General features: G+C 45.4%; 1 long non-coding RNA gene across 2 annotated transcripts; it reads right to left on the bottom strand.

Annotated features, from left to right (window-relative positions):
* Positions 1-629: 629 nt before the first annotated feature.
* Positions 630-16263, bottom strand: LOC110349790 (uncharacterized). 2 transcript variants are annotated; one of them, XR_002396042.2, is made up of 2 exons: positions 15505-16263; positions 630-2140 (listed from the first exon to the last, which is right to left on the bottom strand). It is a non-coding gene; the product is annotated as an uncharacterized LOC110349790 (long non-coding RNA). The 2 variants fall into 2 exon arrangements; XR_015439073.1 differs by having other exon boundaries at positions 15731-16263.
* Between the last annotated feature and the right edge of the window lie 415 nt (positions 16264-16678).

The raw sequence follows: 16678 nt of genomic DNA, 5'->3' as shown, positions 1-16678 counted from the left end.
GGCCATTCAAAGTGAAGACAGCTCTAGAGCCCGAGGCCAGTGCTGCGTGCACCCCGTTTCATGCCCCCCCCCCCCCCACGACACAGCAGAGCGCGCCACGGGCCTCAGGCAGATGGGCTGTTTCCTCGCGAGATTTAGAGAAGCCTGGAGACCTCCTGCTGCTCGCCTTGCACGAGCGTCTCTCCCCACCACACAGTCCAGGCTGCGCTTGAGTCTCGGAGACGTTCATCCTGGGTTTGTTAGATACAGATTTCCAGGGCAGAAAGCGGCCGCCACCCAGGGTCTCCTGCCGGCCACCCGAGAGGACGGAGCAGATGACCGGTGCTCTGGGGAGGACTCGTCACTGCTGGGCCGGGGGAAGAGGAGCAGGAGGCTGGGTCTCCCGGACTTCTCAGAGCCCTGGCTGGTTCCCGGGGACAGCCCCTCGGCACGGTGTGACATTCCTCAGAAGATGCATTTTACCTGCTGAAATGGCCTGGGAATTTTTTTCTCCTTCCTTAGAGGTAACTGCAGGGAAGAGACCGACTTTGTACCAAAGCATTTGTTACAGTTCTCCTCTACTATGAGGTATGCAGAACGCAGGGATTGTGTCCAACGGTGACGAAAAATGGAAGTGCAGACAGAAGGGGTAAGGGTACAAATTTACTTAAAAGATATAAAGGGAAGAAACTAAAGCTCCTGGCTAGCTTTACTGGGGGTGCAGAGTAGGGTAGCCACAAGGGTTCTTTAGCTAGGGGTTTTTGAGGGGCTTAGAAGGGAGCTTGGGCCACTGTGTAGGCAATACAACCTCTACCCTAGAGGAGTCGACTACTCTTTTAAGGTCCAGCCTGTGCAGTGCTCACCTAGCGCCCATGTGGGGCCCCTGCAGGAGCCCATGGCCTGCAGTCATGCTCTCAGAGCTCCCGGGCAGCCGGGGAGACTTGGCAGGTTTGCTGTAAGACCCCTGGAGGGTTGTGACTCAGCAGCCTCCGTTTTGGGCTTCCTGGCTATCTGGGGGTTGCGGTCCTCGGCTCTCACGGATTCCCGCTACAGTGTGAAACATGAATCCCCTCGCCTCTCAGCCATGGCCCTTCCGGTTTCTCAGTTTTTATTCAAACTCCCTGCACGCTTTCTGAACGTGGCAGGGGAGGCTCAGTTAAGCCGTTTTGATGAAATCAATTTCCATTTACCAATATGTGAAAAGTGCGCGTCCTGGAACTCCAGACACGGCTTGCGTACAGCAGCGTCGGGGAAGTCCGGTTTAGCCTCAATTTGATAACATGAACCCATGAACCCATGAACCACGGACTTGGGCCTTTTCCTGGCTTCTCCCACCTGACCAACAGCCTTGAGCCGCAGCCTCCTTCCGAAGGCGCGCCCTGAGGTTCCTGTCGCCCACCGCCTTTGTCACCTCCCTGCCTCCCGAGACCGTCACACAGAGGGACTGCCCTGCAGAGACCATCACCCGGGCACACACTACCCTGGCTGCAGGAAGGAGTTTGTTCGCAAGCGCCGGCACACAGCTGCTTCCTTGTACTTCCTGCGGCCCTCGCAGTTGGCAGATCTAAGAAATGTGAGCATTTATCAAAAAAGACTTTCACTTTGAAATGTTCCTTGTTTCAGTCCAGTCCTTTTGGTAGAAAAGCAGTGTTTAGCCTTGCTGGGCTCCTGCACAGATCCACAGCACGGCAGCCCCCTTTCGGTTCTCACCCCAGTGTAAACGCCAGCCCTGGTGGAAGCTTCTCAAGTCTCTTTCCTCCTCCTCCATCGGGCGGGGAGGGCGTGCTGCACACCGCGGCCCGAGGCCTTGGGGCAGATCTGTTCCCCGCGTGCGGGCGCAGACGAGGAACTGGGGGCGCCGCAGGGTTCATCTTCTCCACGCTGAGCGCACCCAGCACGGTGCCGCCCCGCCCTGTCCCTTCGGGCCGCGGTGCAAAGGGAAGGCCTGGCCTCCGCTGCTGAGCCTGCCTGGGCGCCCCCGTGCGGGACCCTTCAGCCGCGGGCAGCCTCCGTGCTGCGCGATCCAGTGACCCCTCAGCCCCTGCAGAGCGGGAGCCCAGCGTCTCCGGTGCTTCCTGTGGGCACAGGCTCTTCCTAAGCTCGGCAGCAGGCTCCTCACAGGTATCAGCGAGCACTGTGCAGTGTGCTTACCGAGTTCGCCCTGGGAAAACATGGTTCACTTGTTAAGGAAGTCATGCTTTGTGCTTTTTGATAAATTCTAATGATTGCTCTTAATTATTAAACACCATAAGGAAAGATGAAATACAAATGGCCAAACATTTGCAGATATATATTATGAACAGATTGGTAAGAAAACATCTTAGTAAAATGTCAAAAGATGAGTAGTTTAAAAAAACAGACATCTAATGAAAACATGAAAAAACTTTAAACACCACTTGATAGTAGAAGAAATATGAAAGCATACTTTTTTCAGCATCAGCTTGGGACAAGAAAACTCAAAATTCCCCGCACGGGAGAGGCTCTGGGACAGCGCCTCCCGCAGGCCGTTGGCCGGGGCGCCCAGGGCGGTGCCCCGCCGGGCTGCTGGCCGTGGGCCCCCACAGCTTGGGACGCTGCCCGCCCGCTGACTCATCCTAACAGCGGGACAAACCGCGCAGGAGAGCGGCCGGGCTGTTCCGGGCCGCATCGTTCAGTTCTCTGTCGGTCCGCGAGTGACTGCAAGGACGCCACTTCCGCTCGGGGTCCGGTGACCACACGGGTCGGGGGCGGAGGACGCGTCTCATCCTCCAGCGAATCGTTCCCGTCTAGCCACGGCCCCCGCGGCCACTCCGGACGCAGCCCCCCAGGGGTGCGCTGTGTGACCCCGGGCGGCCCTCAGGGTGGGCTCTGTCACCCCGCCTAGCACCAGCAGGCACAGGGACCAGGCAGGCCCGGGACTCCTTCGTTTGCCTCCCACCGCATTCACGGAAGCTTCCGGGTCCCAGGAAGGCCAGCCTCGGCCCTCCTTCCCTCTAGAGCTTGGGCCTGCAGCCCGGGGTCCACCTGGGGCCTCGAGTGCCCAGCGAACACCAGGGCTGGTGCTGTCGGACTCGCGGTGTCTCCTCGTGCAAGTGTCTCCAGATGGTCATTTGGAAAGCACAAAGTTATGTTGTAGATTTGCAAGAGGCAGCATTTGGAATTTGTAGACACTGCACATTAACTTACATGTCACCTTGTGAAAACTCCAAGTACTCGTCTATGAGGTTCAACTAATTAGTGCAGCTAACTACACTGGTAACCCAACCTGGCGTTATGGGCATTACACTCGTGAAATAGTGAACAGATTAATAAAGTAATAGTCATGTTATTGTAGATCAGCTTGGACCAGGCAGCTGGAAATAACTGCTCTTTACCCCTAAATCCTTATGCTAGAGCGATACCCAGCCACTTCGAGAACTGTGGCTTTGTAACAGCTGAGTTAACTCTCACCCTCACGCCCCACAAAAAAGGAAAACAAAGTAGCATTTACTACCTTCCATTGTATAGACACTGTGCTAATGTTAGCACACTATTCCCCATTCAGTTTAGTGATAAATATACACAGTTGCTGGCTAATAAAGAGGTCAGAGAGGGAAGGGCATGTTGTAGGGTTGCCTTTAGGGTTTGCAGTGCATGACCCCTGTAACCACACAGCTCTGAGGATTGTCTTTCTTGCTTTTATTCTGGAGTGAACAGAGCTCACTCCGCCTCACTTATGAGAAAATATGGGGAAGAGGCAGCGAGACCTCACTGCCATTTGCCTTGCGCCGATCCTTTTACAGGGTCCATTGGGATCACTGAAGGGAAATGCTGAGCGCCCTGTGTACAGCTGACTGGCAGCAGCCTTCGGGAAATGATAGAAAAGCGCTTGAAATGCATGCTACTCTTTGAAGGTCATCTTAAAATTCTGATAACTGAATGTATCCTTTAAATTTTGTTTCTGTTTAATGGAATTTCTAGTTTTAGTTTTTAAAGGAACTTCCATAGTTTCCATAGTAGTTACAACTGGCTTACACTCCCGCCAGCCGTGTAGCCATTCTTTCTGGAGAAAGATGGAATCTCAGGGTTGTTTCACTTTCCATTTCTCTGAAGGGCAGTGATGTGAAGTATTTCATGTATTTTGTTGGCCATTTGTACTTCTCATTCTGAGATCTATTCAAGATCAGTGGTGAACCTATAGCACGTGCCATAGCAGGCTGTATCATTGAAAGCTGGAAAAGGTTCCCCCCATCACTGGTCTGCATATTAATCCTGTCTCAGGTGCAGCTGGTGAAATATTTTTCCCATGCTGTAGAGGCTGTCTCTTCACTCTGTTTCCTTTGCTGTGCAGAAGCTTTTTAAAATTTGATATGATCTCGTTTGTTGATTGTTGACTTTATTTTTTGTGCAATTAGGGTTCTGTTCAGAAAGTTCTTGCCTATATGCCTGTCCGAGAGGTTTACCTATTTTATCTTTCAGCAGACTTGTTTTTAACATTTCTATTTCTGATTTTAGATTAGTATATGGTGAGAGATGTGGGTCTAGATTCAATCTTCTGCATGTGGTTGGCAGTTTCCCCAGCAACATTAAAGAGGCTCTTTTCCTCCAGTGAATGTTTTTGGGCTCTTCGTGAAAGAGCAGATGGCTAAACTTGCCTTGGGTTGTACACCTGCATCCTCTAACTTGAAATCCGGGATTGTGATGCTCCCACTTCGCTCTTATTCCCCGGGATTCCTTCTGTTAGTCTAGGTCTTCTCTTGTTGCATATGGGATATCAGGACTGCTTTTTTCTAGTTCTGTGAAAAAAGTGTTGGTATTTTAAGATTGTGTTAAATCTGTATATCAGTTTTGGTACTATGGCCACTTCAACATTGGTTTTGCCTGTACGGGAACAGGGGATCTCTTTCCATTTTCTGATGTGGTACTTTGATCCTTTTTCAGAATACTGTACTATTTCAGAGGTCTTTCACTTCTTTGGTTAGGTTAATTCCCAAGTGTTCAGTTTTGCTTGATGCTGTTGTAAATGGTATTTTCCCAGTTTCTGTCACAATTAGTTTACTGAAGAATGTTGATTTTTTTCATTAATTTTATTGGTACAGTTTAGGTATAACAATTTGCTGGCACATTCATTATAGGGAATTTGTACCTTTACATAATATACCTTGGTTATTTTTTCCCCATTCCCCTGGCCTCCCTTCAAAATCCCTCCACCTTTCCCTATTTACAAAGACTTCTTTCCTTTCCCCCACCCCTTATACTTCTCCTTCGCCCCTTTTCTTCCTATTTCACATCATACAGTTTGATCCTTATTTACACTTTCAGTTTCTCACAGAAACTATTCAGTGTTTACACGTGTGTCCTATTTCACTTGAGTATCGCTTCAATGTGCATTCATTTAGTTATGTCTCTAGTGTCCTTTATGGCTTAGTACTCGATTCTATAAAAAAATTTATTCAGTTTCCAGTTGATGAGCAATTGTGCTGTTTCCAAGTTTTAGGTATTACAAACTCTGCCACTATAAACATGGGTGGACAAATATTGCTGTGGTATGATTCTTTTAATTCTTTGGGGAAGATACCCAGCAAGGAATAGCTGGGTCAAATGGGTCAATCCTAGTTTTTTGAGGTATCTCTGTACTGATTTCCACAGTGGCTGCACCAGTTTACACTCCCACCAACAATGGAAAAGGGTTTATCTTTCCCAACAGCCCTGCCAGCATTTGTTACTGGTTGATTTGATAGCAGCCATTCTTTCTGGGGTGAGGCAGAATCTCAGGTGTTTTCATTTGCATCTCTCAAATGACCAGGGATGTTGAACATTTTTTTTTCCATATATTTGCTATTTCTACTTCTTTGAGAAATGTTTGTTCATTTCAGATGCCCATTTATGGACTGGGTCTTTAAATTTGGGAGGTTTGATTTTTTTAAAGTTCTAAATAGACCTTTGAGGAACAGCTAAATTTTTCCCACATTTTGGATTGTCTGTTCATTCGGGTTTCTTTTGCTGTGCAGCTTTTTAATAAGAAATCCCTCTCTTGATTCCGTGCTGAGGTTTTGTTCATGACATTTTTTCCTACACCAATGTCAAGAGTTCTACCCTAACCTTGCTTACAGCAAGTTTAGTGTTTGTTTTCATATTTAGATCTTTAATCCATTTTGATTTTAGTTTAGTGCATGGCGAGAAATAAAGGTATAGGCTGAATCTTTGGCAAGTTGAAGCCCAATTTTTCCAGCACCGTTTATTAAAGAGGCTATCTTTCCTCCAGTGAGGGTGTTTGGCTCCTTTGACAAAGGGGTGGCTGAGTGTGTCTGGAGTTGTTTCTGCATCTTCTAATCTGTTCCACTGGTCGTCAGGTCTGTTTCTTTGCCAGTAACCACGCTGTTTTTAATCACAGTGGCTTTGTAGTACCTTGTCTTTGTTGCCTAGAATTGCTTTTGCTATTCTAGGTTTCTTGTTCCAAATGAATTTTTGGATTGTTTTTGAATTTTTGGATTGTTTTCTCAAGATCTGTGAAGTATGCTTCTGGAATTTCAATTGGGATTGCATTGAATCTATATATAGCAGTTTTGGAAGTATGGCCATTTTTCACTATGTTGATTCTTCCTACCCAGGAGCAAGGGATGTCTTTCCATTTTCTGATATCTTCAATCTCTTTTTTCAGAGTGCTATAGTTTTCAGAGTAGAGGTCTTTGATTTCTTTCATTAGGCTGATTCCTAGGTATTTCATATTTTGGATGCTATTGTGAAAGGAGTTATTTATCCAGTTCCTCTGTTCATGTACAGGGAAGCTACTGATTTTTGTGTGAACTTGTATCCAGATACTCTACTGAATTTAAATCTAGAAGACTTTTGGTGGAGTTCTTGGGGTCTTCCATATAGAGTATCACGTCATCTGCAAATAATGAAAATTTAACTTGTTTCCTTATCTAGTACTTTTATTTCTCTTGTCTAATTGCTGTGGCTGTTTCCCAAACTATATTGAACAGGAGTGGTGATAAGTGGACATCCTTGTCTTGTTCCCGATTCTAGTGTGAAGGATTTCAGTTTTTGACCATTTAGTATGATGTTGGTTTCTCAGATGGCTTTATCAGGTTAAGATAAAGACATTCTATTCCAGTTTTCTGTAGGGTTTTTATCATGAACGGGTGTTGGATTTTGTCAAATGCTTTTTCTGCATCTATTGAGATGATCATATGGTTTTTGTCCTTGGCTCTATTGATATTAGTGTATTACCCTTGATTGACGTGCATCCCTGGCATTCCTAAAATGAATTCCACTTGGTCAGGGTACATGATCTTCTTGATGATCTTCTGCATTCTATTTGCCAGTACCGTATTGAGGATTTTTACATGTATGTGCATTGGTAAGATTGGCCTATAGTTCTCTCTTTTGGTTGGGTCTTTGCTTTTGGGAACAAAGTGATACTTGCTTCCAGAAATGAATTCAGGAGTATTGCTTCCCTTTCAATTTCATTGAAGAATTTAAACAGTAGTGGCAATAGCTTTTCTGTAAATGTCTTGTAGAATTCAGCAGTGAAGCCATCAGGACCTGGGCTCTTCGTTGGTAAGTTTTTAATTACATTTTCAATTTCATTGATATTGGGTTGTTTAGAATTTTTAGATCTTCGTCCAACTTTGGTAATTCATACGTATCTAGGAATCTGTCCATTTCTTCTGTGTTTTCCATCTCATCGGTGTACAGCTTCTCAAAGTAGGTATTGATGATCCTCTGGCTTTCCACTGGGTCCATTGTAATTTCACACTTTTCAGTCCTAATTGCATGGATTTGGGTCATTTCTTTCCTTTTTTGATAAGGTTGGCTAAGGGTTTTTCAATTTTATTCTTTTTGAAGAACCAACTCTTGGCTTCACTGATTTTTTGTTCTATGATTCTCTTAGTCTCCATTGCACTGATTTCTGCTCTGATCTTTATAATTTCCTCCCTTGTATGACGCTTTGGGTTTTTCCTGCTTTTTTCCTAGAAGATTGAGGTTCACAGCATTAGGTTATTTGAGCTTGCTCTGTTTTCCTAATGTGAGTATTCACTGCTATGAATTTCCCTCGTAAGACTGCTTTTATTGTGTCCCATAGATTCCGATATGTTGTACTGCCATTGTCATTTAATTGTAGAGACTGTCTTGTTTCTTTAATTTCCTCTGACCCATTGGTTATTCAGAAGTGTGTTCAATTTCCATGTGTTTATGAAATTCTTGCAGTTTCTTTTGCTATTGACCAATTTCATCACACTATGATCTAATATACAGGGGATAACTTCAATTCCTTTGCAATTAAATATGTTCTATGAGCAAGTATGTGGTCCATTTTGGAGTACAAACCATGTGTAGCTGAAAAGAATGTATTCTTGGTATTGATTTTTGTGTGATTTTGTATCCTGATATACACTGAATTTCATTATTAATTCTAGGAGCCTTTTGGTGGAATTTTTGGGTCTATGTAAAGAATCATGTCATCTGCAAGTAACGGTAATTGACTTCCTCTCCTTTTTTTCCTCTTGCCTAATTGCTCTAATTGTTTTGAGCACTATATTGGATCAGGAGCGGCGATAGTGGACATCCTTGTCTTGTTTCTGATTTTAGAGGGAAAGCTTTTAGCTTTTTCCCATTTAATATGTTGGCAGTAGGTTTGTGAAATGATTTCTATCAGGTTTAGATAGGGTCCTTCTATATCTTTAGGGTTAATATAAATATTGAATTTTGTCAAACACCTCTGCTGCACTGATCTGAGTATGTGATTTTTTCCTTGCTTCTGTTTGCGATGTTATGGTAGTTGATTTGTGTATGTTGGACCATCCCTGCATCCCTGAGATGAAGTCACTTGGTCATGATATATGATCATTTTAATGTGTTTTTTGCAATCTGTTAGTATCTTGGAGACTTTGTGTCTATGTGTTCATTGAAGAGATTGGCCTGTACGTTTTTCCCCCGTGGTCCTTGTCTGGCTTTAGAAATGCTGACTTCCAGGAATGAGTTTGGCAGTACTCTTTCAATTTCATTAAAGGGTTTGAGGACTTAGCATTAGATCTTCCCCAAAGTTCTTATAAAACTCACTGGTAAATCCACTGGGTCCTGGCCTTTCTTAGGTTATTACAGCAGCAGTTTTTGCCTGTTTTTAACTCTTCAGGCTTTTTACATTTTAGTTTTGGTAATTCATGTATGTAGGAATCTGTCCCATTTCTAGATTCTCCAATTTATTAGAGAACATGTTTTTAAATTACTAGTAATCTCCTGGATTTTTAGTACTGTCCCATTGTGATTTTGTCTTTTTCATTTCTAATTGCATTGACATGGATTGGTTTTCAGTGGGTTCAGTCCATGGTTGGGCTGGCTCCAAGGCAGAAGTGCCATGGTGGGAAGAGCATGGCAAAGGACAGTTGCTCAGTGCTGATGTCGGCGGCACATATACTAAAAGAGGACAGTTGCTCAATCCCATGGCAGTCAGCAAGCAGGAGAGAAGAGAGGAGCAAGCACAAGAACATCACCCTTCAAGATCTCCTACCTGCACTCAGCTATTCATTCAGGAATGGATGAACTCAGACATTCTATAAGACCCACCTCTGAACACTGAGAATCTGGCAGAGAATTTTAGATCTAAACCATATAGCATGTTATATATCAAAAAAGTTAATTACTACATGGTTGCACAAAAATCTTATCTCAGAATAGCACTATTTTATAATGGGAAACATTCATTCATGGAATCATCAGATCTGTTTTAATATTCCACAGTATCTATTTTGGGGTTTTTTTTGTAGCGGGGATCGAACTCGGGACCTTGCCCATCCAACGAAGGTGCCAAACCACTGAGCTTAAAATCCCCGGCCCTCACATCATGTTTTGGTTCTAACTTTGGTTTTAAACTTTCTTGCTGGATTTTGGAAAGTGGCCTCGATTTGGGGTTTTGTGATGTGATGTAGTTTCCCCCAGCAAAGCTCCCCCCTGACAATGAGGGTCCACAAGTCCAGGGAGCTGAGCACACTGCTCAGCACTCAGCCTTCACAGTGCTTGTGACACTGGAAATCAGGAACAAAAGTGAGCAGCAGAGGTGGTGTGCGCGGAGAGTCACAGGTGCTGCAGAGACCAAAAGGCTACAAAACTCAACAGCAAACATTCATGTTTGCAAAATCATTTGCAACTAGTCCACCAAGAAATGTTGGTTTAAAGCTGTGGCTTTTGGCACTGGCTGCACACTGTAATCATTTGGAAAGCTTTAAAAAATACTGATGCCCAGGTCCCATTCCAGGGATTCTAATTGGTCTGTTGCAGCTCGAGGTCTGGGGAATTTTAAAGGCATTCAGGTGATTCTAACACGCAGTCAGGGCTCAGATGTATCAGCAGTACGTGGCTTCCCTGTGTGCTATGGGGAATTGCCCCACCGCAGCATTTCAATTTGGGATCCTAGGAAATAGCTGTGCCTGGTTAAAATCTAAGGATTCTTCCCAGTCGTACTCAGCTGTTTGGCGAAATTGCAGCAGGAGGAAATGTCTTCTCAGCAGTTCTATTTTCATGTCACTTGCTTTCAGAGTAAGAGGTTGTTTCAGGCAGTGTGATTTAGTTTGTGTTGAAAAAACACAAATAGCCTACAAATACCAAGAAAGGATGAAAAGAATTTACAAACATATGGAGTGCATTATACATGTTTTCAAATTTTCCCTATGATTAGAAATGGAAAATATATTGCTAGGGCCTTGATTCCTAAACTCAGCCATTTCCCTAAATTATTCCAAGTTCTTCCAAGACTATTTTCTCACAGGGATATGTACTAGATGGACATGAACCTTATAAAAATCCTGCTCAACTCCAGATGTGTCATGCTCCAAAAGCTAAAAGGACTGGGCATGTGTAGTGTGCTCTAATGGGGGTGGAGAGCACTGGGGTCAGGGAGAGGTGACACTACTGAGCCCCCACACACTTAAGTAGCTGTGGGGCTTCAGATGTGACTGGGAACAGTAACAGAAGCCTCATCTACAGGAAAAGGCATGACGATATTGACTGCCGGAATAGCAATTCCTCATCCTTTCTGATCCATGCTCTTTGGAATGGATTTGACAGCTGCTCCTATCAACAAGTAGAATCTGTTTTCCCCCAAACGGAATCTGGGCAGGACTTATTTTGCTTTGGCCAAGAGAATGCAGTGGAGATGAGTGTGTCAAATGGTCTTGAAAGCTTGTGTCTCCCAGAACCTTGCCATTTGCGACAACAAACCCATCCTAGGCTCCTAGAGCATGAGAAATCCCAGTGAGGAGAATCAAGGCATCCCATTTGACAGCCAGCTCACCTTCAGAAGCAGAGCCACCTAGGCAACCAACGCTGGCCAGAGACACACACACATGCAAAGGAGCCCAGAGATAAGACATGAATGGCCCCAGCTGAGCCCAACCAAAATATGAAGTAAATTTGGGGATGATTTGTTATACTGTAGTAGCTACTACATAATGCTCCTAACACCCATTGCAGAAAGGACCCTGGGATCTGATGACATACTGATTACGAGTTACCTGGCAAACATACCCTACAGGTACTGGTTTTCTTTTCTAATCATTTAAAGTTTATCGGTTAAGTAATGCACATATACAAGCATGCTTGTGAGTGGTGCTCAAACCATATCCCAACACCATGGGAGGAACAGAAACACACCCTGACCATGAAGGGCCCAAAGCCAAATAGCAAAATAAAAAGTAGCTTTTAATTTATTCTCTCCAAACCTAAAAACTGGATGTTAAGGCTGATCCAAAGCGACGTTCCTGCCTGGTAGGGTCCTACTGTCCTGTACTCCCTGCCTCATCTTTGGGAATGGACCTCTGTCTTCTCATTGCTGAGACAAAAAACTGACACCCAAAGTCAAAGTGGAAAGCTTCGGTCCATAATCAGCTGGCTCCAAGGCAGAGTGGCACATTCAGAGGGACGTTGCAGGGGAGAACAGTTCATGGCACTCACATGGTCACAAAAGCAACAAAAGAACCTTAACAGCTTCTACCCCTTTCATCTTACCCAGACTACTGGGATTAGAGTGGTGCCCAGCCAGTCACTGTTCCGATTTAATAATCACACCCCCTAGATTCAGCCACCTGTGAAAAAGCCACCTGTGACTGCATGAGGTTTTGGGGGGACGTCCAGACCCAAACCAGAGCCACCACACAAGCATAGCAGGTGGAAGGCCGTGGTCCACCCTTGGAGACTTCCCCCCCTCACAGCCTCCTGCTCAGTTTCTCAGGGAGGCTTGCATCTTCTCTTATGGGCGGAGCAGAGATGCTGGTAGCAAGCAATGTTCCCTTGCCTCTGGCAGGGACGGGGGCTGGGGCAGGGTGGTCAGGCCCCTCACTTCGAGCCAAGGGAGTTGCAGCTCAGAACTCTTTCAGCGTGGCAGCCCCTTGGCTGATGTGGCTACTGGGCACATACAACACAGTGGCTGAGATGTACTGGAAACAAATACAGTCAGTTTCAAAGATTTAGCACCCCTGAAAGATGTTAATATTTCACTGATTATGCCTTAAAATACTTTGTAATAAGTTTAACCCAAATCAATTTCAGCTGTTTTCAGCATGGCTACTAGAAAAATTCGAAGTTACAGGTGTAGCTCATGACTTCATTTACACTTTGCTGGGGTGGACTCCCACCTTTTTCAAAGCTCAGGCTGCCTCCTCAAAAAGAGGCGAGGAGTTTTGAAAATCTGAAATTTACAACCTGTTATTTTAGGGAAGAGGGAGGACAGAAAGGGGAAGGGGAAGTAAAAATTAAGATGTGTTACATACAGGTATGAACTCCGTGATGCATATAATTATGCACTGCAATCATGTAGTAAAAAACCCTGCCATTGTATTGTTTCTGTTCGTGAATAACTGGTAGTGAAGAGTTTAAGCCTGATATAACAACTGTTAACCAACTTGCCTTCTCTAATACCAGAAATAAGCAACCTGAAAGGAAGAAAGGCTTATTTTGGCTCACACCTTCAGAGGTTTCAGTCCATGGTTTCAGCAGTTCCGTTCCAACCCCAGTGACATGTGATGTTTGCCACAGCGTTACAACAGTCCAGCTGATATAGACTAAGTGTACTGGGTAATACCTGCTGTCTGGGGCCTGGGGTGAAGTGGGAGTGTGTACTGGAAGGCTGCTGGGAAGTAGAGGGGAGGGGGCATGTGTCCTCCCCAGTGACATCACTTTCTCCCACCTCGCCCCTCCTAGTTTCCACCACCTCTCAACAGCACCACTGGCTGGCAACCAGGCCTTTAAGCATATGAGCCTTTGGGGGACAAACACCGCTAAGTTTAAAGTTCAACATGAAATACCATACGTTCATTTTTATATCATGCCAGGACTTGACATTTTGCACCAGGGTGGCAGAATCAATGAAAAGACACTGTCCTTTTCCGTAAGACTTACTTTTAAAAACTTGATCATTTAATATGAAAAATTCCATCTATAAACAGAATATCTTTTAAAAACACTGTAGAATATGTACATTAATTTGAGAAATCAATGAGCAGATAGGGTAACTTTTAAAATAGCTATGAGGATGTCCTATTAAAATTACTCTACAAACACCTAATAGCCAACAAGCACCAAGCCCAGCGCCATCAAAGACATGTACGATTTAGCGAGCTTCTCAAGGATTGGCTGCAGGTCTGCAGTTTCAAGATGCTCTTCCCTGTAATCAGGGGAAAAGCTAAGTTAAGTGTGAAGCTCTTGGACCACAGGATTTTCTTTCCCTGGGGTATCAGTATTTTTAGTTCCTAACATCAGAAACACCAATTACAGGACACAGCTGAGAGCAAGCATGCGATGAGCTGAGCCTGGAGTCAGATTGTACCTTATACCCATGTGGGTTTGCTCATTATTAAGAGCGGCATAATCTCAACAGTTCAGTTATTTCCTGGTACACTTAGTCTACGGCAGGTCGACCACTGTCACACGGACAATACTGGGTGTCGCTCGGGTTGCAATGAACTGCATTTGCTGCATTCAGAGCTGACAGGCGCTAAGATGTTCTGAAGGGAGCAAAGCTTCCCAGGCACAGCAAATGAGTAAGAGCAGCGAGAGCAGCCTTGAGGGCCAAGGTCAGCTCACTCCGGCAACTGCCTGCTTTTTCTTTTCTGGTTAAAAGCACCCTGAAGGAGAGGGGCCCAGCTTGGATATGAAATTGCTTTGACAGTTACTCTGGAACATGGCTAAATTTGAGAAAAGAACTGAAATTTTTGAAATTTTTAAAAATAAATTTTATCTTACCCCATCCCCCAGCCCCCTCCTCTCCCTATGTACAAGTTTCTATTTTTTCCATTTTCATTTTTCTCATCCCTTACTCCCTTCTCACTTCCCAACATCCACTGTACATATCAGTCCTTATGAAATCCATATTTTAACAAGTGTAGCAGTCAAAAATTTTTCACGTATCAATCAAGTAGTTTAAAATGCAAGGCCATCGTAAGACATTTGCCACTTACGTGTATTTCACGCCTTCCCCTATGCTCTCTATAGTCCCTAGGTTTGTAGTAACTCGTTTTTATGGTACTGGAGATGGACCCCAGGCCCCTGTGCTTGCTAGGCCTGCGCTGTCACTGAGCTGCACCCCCAGCCTGTGGGTCATTTTAATACTTTTTTGGTACCAGGGATCGAACTCGGGACTTTGTGCTTGCGAGGCAGGCGGTGGAACCACTGAGCTAAGTCCCCAGCACTCACGTTAATGGGTAAAATAGAACGCCTCTACTTTGCTACAAGATATAAAAACAAAAAACACCTCTTACCGACATCAATAAGAACACTAATATTGGAAAATTAGTTTTCCACCTTGTTTTAACGTTTCAAAAGCCACAGTCGTCCTATATTTCTAGTATTCCACTTAAATTTTTTCACTCTAGTAAGATGCATATACTGTAACCTAAAACTCACCCACCACCTTAGCCACTTTTTAAGTGTACAGTTCAGGAGTTTAAGGACATTCGCATTTTTTGACCCTAATCTCCAAAACTTTCTCATTTGCGAAACTAAAATGTTAACTATTCAAATCTGCATTTTTGTTTAAAAAAATCTCAATGTAAGTAGCTTCATTTCTTCAAATGTTCATCAGCGATAGCTGGTCTGCCCGTTCAGTGCAGAATACACTTCTAGGAAGCATAGGAGATGGAAAATAACCAACGCCGTCCCCGGGGGGTGCTGAGTGCCCCAGAGGCCGGGACAGGGTGGCACCGCAGCTTCGTGCCTCGCGGCGTCTGCACGTGGCAGGCACTCGACGCCACGGCTGTTGATTAACCGAACCTTTCCCAAAAGCAGGAAAGAGAAACGCAGCTTCCCCCTAAAGCTCCGTCTTTTGTGCTGTGGACTTCTCGGAACATACCGATACCACCTGTGCCCGACTCCTTGCCTGAGCCCCAGCTCTGGCTACCAGGGGAGCCCGGGCCAGGACCCGGGAGCTCTGGAAGGTGTGACCGGCTGCTCCGTTTCCTCCTCCTCCCCCAGCGTGCGTACTTTCGCTGCTCCAACCCCTCCCTTTCTTTCCCTCTTCATCCCACTTCTCCCACTCCCCGCCCCACTCCCATTCCCGGGGAACCAAAAACCCACCCCACGGCTCAGCGGCCTAGCTTGAGAAAGTCAGCCACACTGAGCCTAGAGTCAGCGGGCATCACACCCAGAGAGCCTGGGACACGGGAAGGTGCTGCAGGGCCTCCGGAGGACTTTGTCTCCCTCCCTGCCTTCTGTTTGTTTCCTCAAGCACCAGCACACAACATAGGGATTTAAAGAAAATGTGAATCTTTCTACGACTTGCAGTGGCGAATATGAAAGATACTTAGAGCAAAAAAAGGAAGATCAAAGGAAAAAGCACAAAAGCGCTCAAGGAGAAAGGGTGCTTTGAAGGAAAAAGAGCAGACTGACTCTCTCCAGAAACAAGACGGCAGCAGGGGCCTGCAGGCGGGCTGGGGCGTATTTATAGGTTCTTCCTGATGTTGGCTCCAGGCCTTCCTCCTTAGCGCCTGCTGGATTGGGCTCAGGTGTGGGAAGACTGGCTCAGGCCAGGGCTCGGCTTGTTCTCGAGTCAGAGATTGCCATCAGGTGGCAGGCTCGAGGGCGGCCGCTCGGTGCCCGTGGTTAGCAAGTCCCTGCAGCGGGCAGGGGGTGGCCAACTGCCCAGCCACGTGGCCGAGGTCTCGTCCCCTACCCCACTTTGATATGGAATCTCCAGAAAGGTGTTAGAGCTCTTGCTTAGCCTGTGAGGGGTTCCCACCCCCAGTACCTCAAAGAAGGGAAAAGAAAGTAGATTCTTGGGAGTTTAGGGAGGGGGTAGCTCAACAGTACAGCGCGTCTTCTTTTGGGGACGGTGAAAATGCTCCAAGATGGACATGGTAGGTTGCACGTGTCTGTGGATATACTACTGTCGCCCAGGAGAATCATACATCTGAAGTTTTAAAAACTTCCTTTGACTTTCAGTATAGTTTTATTATATATGTATGTGTCTAAATAATACATTGCCTACCTTGGTAAGTTTTTAAATGTATATGATAAATACATATATATATCTTTCTACGACTTGCAGTTTTATTCAACACTGTATTTCTTCCATTTGTATTAGTAGGCGTTTGCAGTACTCAATGCGCACATCCATCACGAGGAGCTGCCCCGCACAACACCTCTCAATGCTCTTTCCATCCCCTCCCTCACCTCGCTCCGTTTGCAAAATATCTACCTGTTTTCTATTGTCTATCTTTATTTTGCTCTTTGTTTATATTTCGGGTTTCTC

The sequence above is a fragment of the Heterocephalus glaber genome, unplaced genomic scaffold, assembly GCF_053883595.1.
Source record: "Heterocephalus glaber isolate CG9 unplaced genomic scaffold, H.glaber_assembly_v1.0 deba00001472, whole genome shotgun sequence".
In the NCBI taxonomy this organism is placed as follows: Eukaryota; Metazoa; Chordata; class Mammalia; order Rodentia; family Bathyergidae; genus Heterocephalus; species Heterocephalus glaber.
The sequence above is the reverse complement of the archived record's forward strand: the minus strand, read 5'-3'. Positions and strand labels throughout refer to the sequence as shown.